The sequence below is a fragment of the Canis lupus genome, unplaced genomic scaffold (assembly GCF_011100685.1).
Source record: "Canis lupus familiaris isolate Mischka breed German Shepherd unplaced genomic scaffold, alternate assembly UU_Cfam_GSD_1.0 chrUn_S1829H2026, whole genome shotgun sequence".
Classification (NCBI taxonomy): Eukaryota; Metazoa; Chordata; class Mammalia; order Carnivora; family Canidae; genus Canis; species Canis lupus.
Genome location: NW_023330688.1, coordinates 72,675 through 82,551, shown reverse-complemented (window position 1 = coordinate 82,551; position 9,877 = coordinate 72,675).

The window sequence follows — 9,877 nt, the reverse complement described above, 5'->3', positions numbered from 1 at the left end:
GATTTTATTTATTTGAAACAGAGAGTATGCACGAGCAAGAGAGAGTATGAGGGGCAGGGGCAGAGGGAGAGGGAGAAGCAGAGTCCCTCTGAACTGGGAGCCCCATGAGGGACTTGATCCAGGACCCTGCCATCATGACCTGAGCCAAAGGCAGATGCTCAACCAACTGAGCCACCCAGGTGCCCCCATTCCAGTCGTTCTGACAAGCTCTGGTCACACCTCAATGCCGTGGCCCCGTATAGTGACAGGTGATGTCTGGAATCCGTGCAGCCTCACTCAAGGTCTGTGTATTGCTTTTAGAGCAGCATCCAACCAGATCCATCGTCTATTTTTTAATCAAGCGGCTTGCTCTTTATTATTGAGTTGTAAGAGTTCTTTGTATATTCTGGATGTACGGCCTTTACCAGGAAGGTGATTTACAAATATTTTTTCCACATCTGTGGCTAGAGATTGCTCAATTTTACTGATTTTCCAAGGACCTACTTTTTCATTTTGTTGATTTTATTTATTTATTGTGTACCTGTTTTCAATGTTGTTGGCTTCTGGCCAAATTGTTATGATGTACTCCGTCCCGCTTGCACGAGCCCTAAATTGTTCATCTTACTCCATTTCCCACAGCAGAAGTTCAGATGACCAGCTTTAGATCCTCCTTGTCTTCTCATATGTGCATTTCCATGCCGTACATTCCCCTTCACCAACTGCAATAGCTGCATTTCACAAATTTTGAAAGTTGAATTTTCCAGAGCTTTAGCCCCCAAAAAGGAAGCAGACACACTTCCTAGCACTACTCCAATACCCAATACCAAAGCCAGGTAAGATAAGTTCTTGGGTGGAGGGCAACGCCCCCCAGCACACACACACACACACACCTGCTGGAATTGGCCCAGAACCTTTTCCACTCGGTGAGCAGAAGTGTGCCGGGTCCCAGGACCACCATTGGATGCGTTCCCCAGGCCCCAGAGCTCTGCGCTGGTCCCAGATGAGGCTGTGGGGTCAGGGTCACAGGCCCCTCCTCGCTCGTTCTGGCCTCAGGCCGCTGTTTGCAGGCCTCAGGGGCCCGGGCTCCCCTCTGCTCCCCCCCCCCCCCCCCCCCCCCCCCCCCCCCGCCTCTGCGTGCCCAGAAGCTTCCAGGGAAGAAGCGGGCCCCATCGTCTGGGAAACGGGACCGATTTCCGTGCTGACCTGAGAGCTCCCTGGGGCAGCCCCTGTGTCCCCCGCTAACCTCCCATGGGAACCGCACGTGACACCTCACCCCGACCCCAGAAGGCTGGGTAAACCGAGGCCTCGGTGTCTGTCACGAGGGAAGCCAGGAGTGGCCAGGATGGCGTGAGAGGGGCACGTAGGGTGCAGAGGAGTGCGGCTCGGCCCCCAGCTCGCCCCCTCCAGCCGGAGGCTCACCTTCCTCTAGACTCTCCACGGAAAGAGAGGAGCCCCGCGGGGCTGGTCACCTGTTCCCCAGCCGAGGTCGTCGCGAGGGAATCTGGAGCTTCAGCCACAGCTGCAGGAGCCCACAGGGCCCAGGCCCCCACCCGGTGGCAGGTGGCAGGTGCCCGGAGCCCGCGCGAGCCGCCACCAGGAAGGGCCTGGACACCAGGGGCCCCAGGTTTGCTGCTTCTGCTGCGTGGGGGGTTAGTTCTGGGCGATCCTGTTCTGTGCGATTCCGTGGGTTCCTGCGGTGCCCCCCACGGGCAGGACCAGACCATCCATCCCAGCAGGTCCCGCCCCCTCCCGGCCCCTCGCCCCCCACTGCGGGCACCAACATTCTGCTCCACATTTCCAAGCTTTTGTCACTTCACCAATGTGCTGCAGATGGAACCCCGCAGTGACCCGGCGACAGCGTGAGCCTCGGGGACATCGCCACGTCGTGTGTAGCAAAAACTCGTTCACTTTAGGGGCTGAGAGCTGCTCCCGGGGGATGGGCCCAGCCCGCGGGACCACTGCCCACTGCAGGGCACCCGGGCTGCTCCCAGGTCAGGGGCTCTTACCGATAAAACTGCTTTGACTATTCATGGACAGGTTTCCAGGGAAAATAATTCCATTTCTCTGGGATGCATGCCCAGAGGTGCAGTTTCTAGGTCACACTGTAGCTGCACATTTAGTTTAAAAAAAAAAAAAGAAGATTCTATTTAGTCATGAGAGACAGAGAGAGAGACAGAGAGAGACAGAAACCAGGCAGAGGGAGAAGCAGGCTCCATGCAGGGAGCCCGATGCGGGACTCGATCCCGGGACCCCGGGGTCACGCCGTGGGCTGCAGGCAGGTGCTTAACCGCGGAGCCACCCAGGGTTCCCTGTACGTTTAATTTTGAAGAAGCCAGCAGACTGGTCTCCCAGAGCCTGTGCCATCTAACCACGGCCAGCCGTGGAGGAGAGATCCAGGTCCCCCCGATGTTTGGTGGCTGCAGGAGGAGCTCAGAGAGGGGTGATGGCTGCTGGACCCATGAGGCCATCAGCTGGCAGGGGCTGCCCATCCCCTCCCGCCCTTGGGTCGCAGCTCTGCCTGCTGCTCCCACGGGGCGCAGCTGCCAGATGGCGCGTGCAGCTGGGCCACCTGGATGGCGCGTGTGATGGAACTCGTCAGGCTCACTCCTTAACTCGCAAGATTCCAGTGGGCAGGGGCGGAGATGCACTGGTCACACAGCCACCCACGACAAGCCTGGCAAGTACGTTCCTTTGCTTATTCAACCTGCCACCCACCAGGCAGGAGTGGCCTCCTGTGTCTTGGATCTCGCCGCCCTCCGCGAGTGCAGGGGCCCATGTCCAACTGACAGAGAGGTCACTTGTTACCGTTCTGAGAGGTGTGCAGTGAGGTCCCACTGTGGTTTCCATAGCCCGTCCCTGATGGCTGTGTTGCTGGGCATCTCCTCCTGTGCTTCGCTGCCATCCCTACCTCCTTGTCAAGAGACTGACTGCCGTCTCTGCCCATTTTGTGATTGGATCGCTCGTTACTGTTAACTTGTAAGGTTTTATCTATTCTGGATACTAGTTCTCTTTGGAACATATGGTTTGCGAATTTTTTCTCCCAGCCTGTAATCTTTTCAGCCTGGTCACGTGGTCCTGCACAGAGCACGAGTTTGAGTTTTTGATTCCGCTGAGGTCCAATTTATCCATCTTCCTCTTATGGATCGTGCTTTTGGTGTCAAGAATAAGGACTCTGGCCCTAGACCCTGAAGAGCTTCCCTTTTTTCCCAAAAGTTGTTGTTTTACACTTTACACTTAAGTGCAGGACCTACTTAGAGTTATTTCAAGGTGTAAAGTGTAGGTCAGGTTTCGTTTTCCGAGTGTGCCTGTGGATGTCCAACGGCTGCAGCACAACTTGTTGTTAGAGCTGCCTTCCTCCACTTAAGTGCTCTTGCACGTTTGTTGAAAGTTGGTTGGGCTCCTTTGTGTGGGTCCATGTCCAGATTCTCTGTTTTGTTCATCAGTCTGTGTCTATCATCCCCCGATGCCACACTGTCCTGGTTACAGTAGCTACCTAAGGCTTACCACAGCCTACAGAGCAAGACCCACTCCCCAGTGTCGCCGAGACAAGGAAAGGAACCTCAATCCCACCATGACAACATGTGACCCGGGGTAGGACTCTTTCTACCAGAGCCAGCCAGCTGGTCGTTGTCTAGGGTGGGGAAGGAGTCTAGGATCTAGCAGGAAAGGGACGACCTCACCACCAGCCACTCGTCACTGAATGGGGTCCCTGGTCAGTCACTCCCGTGGATGTTTCTTTCCACTGCTTTGATGGAGACTCCCTTGTCTCCTGTTGCCAGCCTCAGGGCCTGGACCACCTCCCTCTGTTGGGTCGGGGAGTGTAAGATCCCCACCACGGATTGCTGTTCATCCCTCGGGTCCCACGGTAGCCTACCCTCCTCCTTCCTCTCGCTGCCTCTTGCTTTATTTCCAGGGCAAAGAGGAATATGGAGAGGCAGGTCTACTCTACTATGTCCGGGCTGGAGGCCTCACTGTATTATTTTTATGTAGCAGATCTTTGGTTCAAACTCACGTCTTTCACCCTCATTCTCCCTCTGCATCTTTTGTGCTATAATGACTCTCAAAGACAAGTTTTAAGCAAATGAACAGCATGACTATTCAGATCGTTAAGGGACTCCAACACCATCAGCCCCGGGTGTTGTTTCAGGGCTTTCAGATGTGATACGTGATACGCGAATGAGCTTCAATCCTCACAACATACCAATTGTCCATGTAGACCAGCCCACATTGTTGCAAAATTCAAAAAACATCAAAAATCTGTCTTCTTTCAAGAAATGATGGAAGCCTAGAAAAGCTGTGACTTGAAACCCTTGACACATATTCATTATGTAAATCTATTGTCACACCAAGTGTAGAAATAAAATAAAAAAAAAGAACTCAAGTAAATCCCACATAGACCAGAATCGTAACCATGACTCCAGTGCTCCAGGCTCCCCCAGAGAGCACTATAATTAGTGTTCTAATCCTGCTACACTCCCACAACCAAATGCTCAGTTTTCATCGTGTGGTTAGAGAGGCAGCACTTTGTAGATGGGACACCAGGAGTATGGAGCTGGTGGCAGCACATCATGAAACCCCTAGTGGTGTGTGAACAGCTATTGAACACCTCAACCCCCAGGTCCCTCCTGCCAGACACATTCCCCAGAAAGTCTGGCACCTCGCTTTCCTCAAAATCTCCTGGAACAGAGTTTCTAAAAGGTCAGAGACTTGGGGTTAGTAGGACCTGAAGCTATGGACGAAATGATAAACTGAAGACTTGAAGAACAGCAGCACACAGCTCATTCACCTGGTCCTTCTCTCACTAATTCAGCAATCCTTGAGTAGTGACTTTGAGCCACACAGAATATCAGAGGCTCTCATGGAGCCTTAGGATCCACAGAAAGACCCAAACTGGAGAAGTACTAAACATAATTAAACAATAGAAAACACTAGAGGGACAACTTCCCAGTGCAAAGGAAACCTATGTGAGGGTCCCATGTAGGCCTGGGGAGTTAGAGAAACCCACACTAAGAAGGGGAATCTGGACAAGACAGAGACTGAGAGTGATAGGCTGCCCTAAAGCACCTGTGACTTCCCTGCTCTCAGCCATGGCATCATCTGAGACAGCCACCCAGAGCCAACCTCCTCAAAGTTCCTCCAGGACTATCCAGAGCAGCCTTCCCAAACCCAGTCCTCCCATAACCATCCAGACTCACTTTCCTAAAAGTTATATTACAAAAGTATAATCTCCTATATTAAAGAGGCTCATTGAACCCCAATCACGAGAATCATGACAAAAACTACATGTTGTACCATTTTGCCCAAAACCACGAACAAAGAGAAAATCTTAAAAGCAGCAGAGAAACAAAACAACTACATAGAGAAGGATGAAGGTAAGGGCGAGTGCTAATTTCTCATGAAGTCTTCTCAATGAAGACAATGAAGAAACTTCTTTACCATTTGAATAAAAATAACTGTAAACCTAGAATTCTTTACCCAAAAAGAATATCTTTCAAAAAATGAAAGTAAAATAAAATATTTTCCATCCATACTATAGCCAGAAGAACTTACTTCCAGCAAACAGAAGAAAAATTACACCAGATGGAAATCTGGACCAACGTAAAGGAATGCAGAGCATCAGAAATGATAACTAGATGGGAAATTATGAAGACTTAAAAATGAATTAACCTTTATAAAACATAGCTGAATGTTTAGAGCAATAATGACAGAACTATATTGTGGAATGTATAACATATGTAAAAGTAAAATACGTTACAATAATAGCACAAAGAACAGAAAGGAAGAAGTAGGAGCATATTGTAAGTTGCATTTACTATATGGGAAGGGGCACGATCTTGCTCAAAGGCAGATCAATTAAAGATGTATATCATAAACTCTAAAAAACTAAATAAACCACTAAAGTATCACATCAAAAAAATAGCCAATAATGTAGCAACATAAATGATATGGAATTATAAAAAAGAAATAGTCAATGAATCCAAGAGAAAGTAGAGAAACAAGAAAAAGAGAACAAACGGGACAGTAGAAAACAAGTAGCAAGTGGATAGAATTAGACTCAACCATGTCCATAATCACACTCAGTGTAAATGGTCCAAAACCCACTTAAAAGTTAGAGATTGTCAAATCCAATGAAAAACCACAGCCGAAGCACATAATACCCACCAGAAAAATGACTTTATTTCTTTTAAGGTTTTATTTATTTATTTGAGAGAGAGATAGAGAGAGAACAAGCAGGGAGAGCAGTGGAGGGAGAAGGAGAAGCTGAGCAGGGAGCCTGACTCGGGACTCCATCCCAGGACTCCAAGACCATGACCCAAGCCAAAGGCAGACACCCATCCCACTGAGCCACCCAGGCGCCCCGAGAAAGTGACTTTAAATGCAAAGACAAATAAGTTAAATGTAAAGGATGCAAAAAGATATTCCATACTAATCAAAAGCAAGTAGTCGCATGTTAATGTCTGACAAGGTTGATTTCAGACCCAGACTGTTACAGGGGAGAAACAGAACTGTCGTGAAGAAATAGATGTCCGATCATCAAGAGGACATGACAAAAGTCCTAAGTGCTTATGTACCTAACAGAGCTTCAGGATACATGAAGCAAACATGATAAAGACAAGGAGGTAGAAACAGAGTCACGGATTTCAATATCCCTCTCAGTAAATGGATGGCGGATGTAGAGAGCCCATCAGTTACAACACCGAGGACCTGACGTGAGGGACATTCCAGAAGAACATGATACTTGGCAGCAGCAGAACATACATTTTTTCCAAGTACAAATGGAATATTTGTCAAGATAATCCATAGTCTGGGCTATGAAACAAATCTTAACAAATCGTGAAGGATTTCAGTCATAAAGATATGTTCTCCCATCACAAAATGAAACTAGGTTGTGAATCAATACTAGAAACATGTCTAGAAAATCTTTGAATGTTTAGTAACTAAATAAAATGTTTCCAAATAAGACATTGAACAAAGAAGAAACTTTAAGAAGAAATTAGAAAGGGTTTTGAGCTGAGTGACAATGAAATGCACTGTATCAACACGTGCAGGCTGCTGCTGGAGCAGCGTCTGGAGGGAAACACATACCACTTAGCACCTACCTAGAAAAGTTTGTTTAAAACCAACAATTCCAAGTTCCATCTTAGGAAACTGGGGGAAAAAAAGCTAATAAAAATCAACATAGTACGAGAAGGAAAAAAAAAATCATACAGATGAGAATGGAAATCCATGAAAAAAAAAAAAGCAAAACAACAGCAAAAATCAATGAAACAGAAAGCTGGTTCCTTCAGAAAACTGATGTAATGAATAAGTCTTTGGCTAGATTGACCAAGAAAAGCAAGAGAACAAAAAAGTCATGGACAGCAGGAGTGAGAAGTGGCAGCCCTTCAGGTGATATAGATATTAAGAGCATATTAAGGGACTATTGTGGACAGACGCATGCCAATAATTCTGACAACTAAGACAAAGTGGGCAAGGTCCTTGGATGACAAACTACCGAAGCTCACTCAAGAAAAGAAGACAAACAGCCTTATGTCTGTTAACAAAATTGAATTTGTAGTAAAAACCAAGGTACAGATAAAATTCCAGGCCCAGGGAGCTCCACTGGGGGAATCCACCAAATATTTAAGAAATAAAATGGGGCACCTGGGTACCTCAGTCGGTGATGCAACTGCCATCAGTTCAGGTCATGATCTCAGGGTCGTGGATTGGACCCTCACGTTGGGCTCCCTGCTCAGCGGGGAGTCCGCTTCTCCTTCTGCCCCTGCCCCTCCCCCCATGCATGCACTTACTCGCTCTTGCTCTCTCAACTCACTCAAATAAATAAATAAAATCAAGAAAAAAAAAGAAACAGAAATCAAACCAATTCTAGACAAAGGCAGAGAAGTGGACGAGGGCCTGCCCACAAGTGGCTGGAAGTCTCTGCTACCAAAACCAGACACAGACATTCCTCCAAAATAAAATAAAATAACATATAATATCTATCACAAGCATGGGTGTAAACATTTTCAACATAATGTTAATAAATTGAAGCTAACAATATTTAAAAAGATAAATCACAACCAACTGGGGTTCAATGCAAGGTTGGTTTAAAATTAAACTATTGGGGACACCTGGGCAGCTCAGTAGTTGAGCGTCTGCCTTCAGCTCAGGTCATGATCCCAGAGTTCCAGGATCGAGTCCTGCGTCGTGGTCCCTGCAGGAAGCCTGCTTCTCGCTCTGCCTCTGTCTCTGCCTCTCTCCATGTGTGTCTTTCATGAATAAATGAATAAAATCTTTTTAAAATAATCAAATTAAATTAAAATATCAACTAGTATAATCCACCATATTAATATGCAGAAAGGAAAATGCACATGTCACCTCAATGCAGAAAAAGCAGCATCCATTCCCAGCAAATTAAAAACAGAAGGGAACTTTTTCAAACTGATTAAAGTCGTGTACAAAAACGCCATAGCTAACATCACATTGACAGAAGAGCAGCAGACACTTTCCCTCTGAGATCAGTGACAGGACAAGGCCTCCAGTTTTCACTGTTCTGTGTGACATTCATATGCGGTTCCAGCCACTTCAGTAAGACAAGAAAAGAAATAAAAGGGAGCAGAGAAAGAAAAGTCTTTCAGCAAATCTGTGCTGAAACAGCTAGAGATAGATAAATACCAAAAAAGGAACGAGAAGAAGAAAGAAAAGAAAGAAAAGGAAAGAAAGAAAGAAAGAAAGAAAGAAAGAAAGAAAGAAAGAAAGAAAGAAGAAAGAAATTGATAGATTGCATCATATACAAAAATAAAGCTAACCACGGTCCTAAATGTACAGCCTGAAACATCACACTTCCACAAGAAAATATAAGAAAATGTCTTTTATTTTATGTTGGACTAAGATTTCTCAGATACAACATAAGTATGATCCATAAACACAAAAAATGATGAATTAATCTTCATGAAAATGTACAAGTTCTGCTCTTATAAAGAATAAAAAGACAAGCCACAGATGGAAAGACAATATTTTCAAAATACGTCTCAGCAAAGCACCAAAACTGAGGAAGCAAACCAAGAAAGAAAGAAAAAGACAGGAGTTCCACCAGTCAGAGAGCAGACAGGAGAGGGGTGAAGAATTTCCCAAGACCTTGAAAGGGGCTTGTCTGTCCGCCGAGCAGGAGAGATGCCTGCGAGACCGGTGTTCGCCACAACAGCTGCTGTGTGGTGAGTGTATTAAGAGGAGATTTTTCCACTCGAGGATGAATTTCTGATGGTGAGATGGTTAATCTGATGTGTCAGGTCGCCTGGAGTGTGGTCTCAGAGAGCCGGTCAAACACTTTTCTGGCTGTTCCTCTGAGGCTGGCTTTGGATGAGATCAACTTTTAAATCAGGCAATTTTGCGCAAAGCAAGTCACCCTCCATAATGTGGGTGGGCCCCGTCCAATCGGGTGAAGGCCTGCCTAGAGCAGAGGCTGAGTCCCCCGAGCAAGGGAGAAGTCTGCTCTTCCTGGGCCTCCAGCTGCCGGCCTCCCCCCGGCAGATTTGGAGTCACCAAGCCTCCACCATCGTGTGAGCCGACTCCTTAAAGTAGATCTACTTACACACTTACCTCCAGTTGGTTCTGTTTCTCCCTGACTCACACGGCTGGCTTTCCAGACCGCGAGGGGTCTGTTGGCCACCGACACCCGGACTGTTAAGCCAGAGTCAGGCGGGGACCACGTTGATTAGGCCTCATCCTGCTTCACGAACCATAATCGGCAGAAATGAAAACTTGTGCGAGCCTGGAAATGGCAAGAGAGCCTCCCAGGTTCCCGAGCTGCACCTGGTGCTTCCGTGTTAGGAAACACCCTCGCTGGCCATCGGTCGGGTTCTGCGGCAGAGCCGCGTCTGCACCGCGGGTGGGAGGAGGCGTGAGTTTGTGTGTGGGG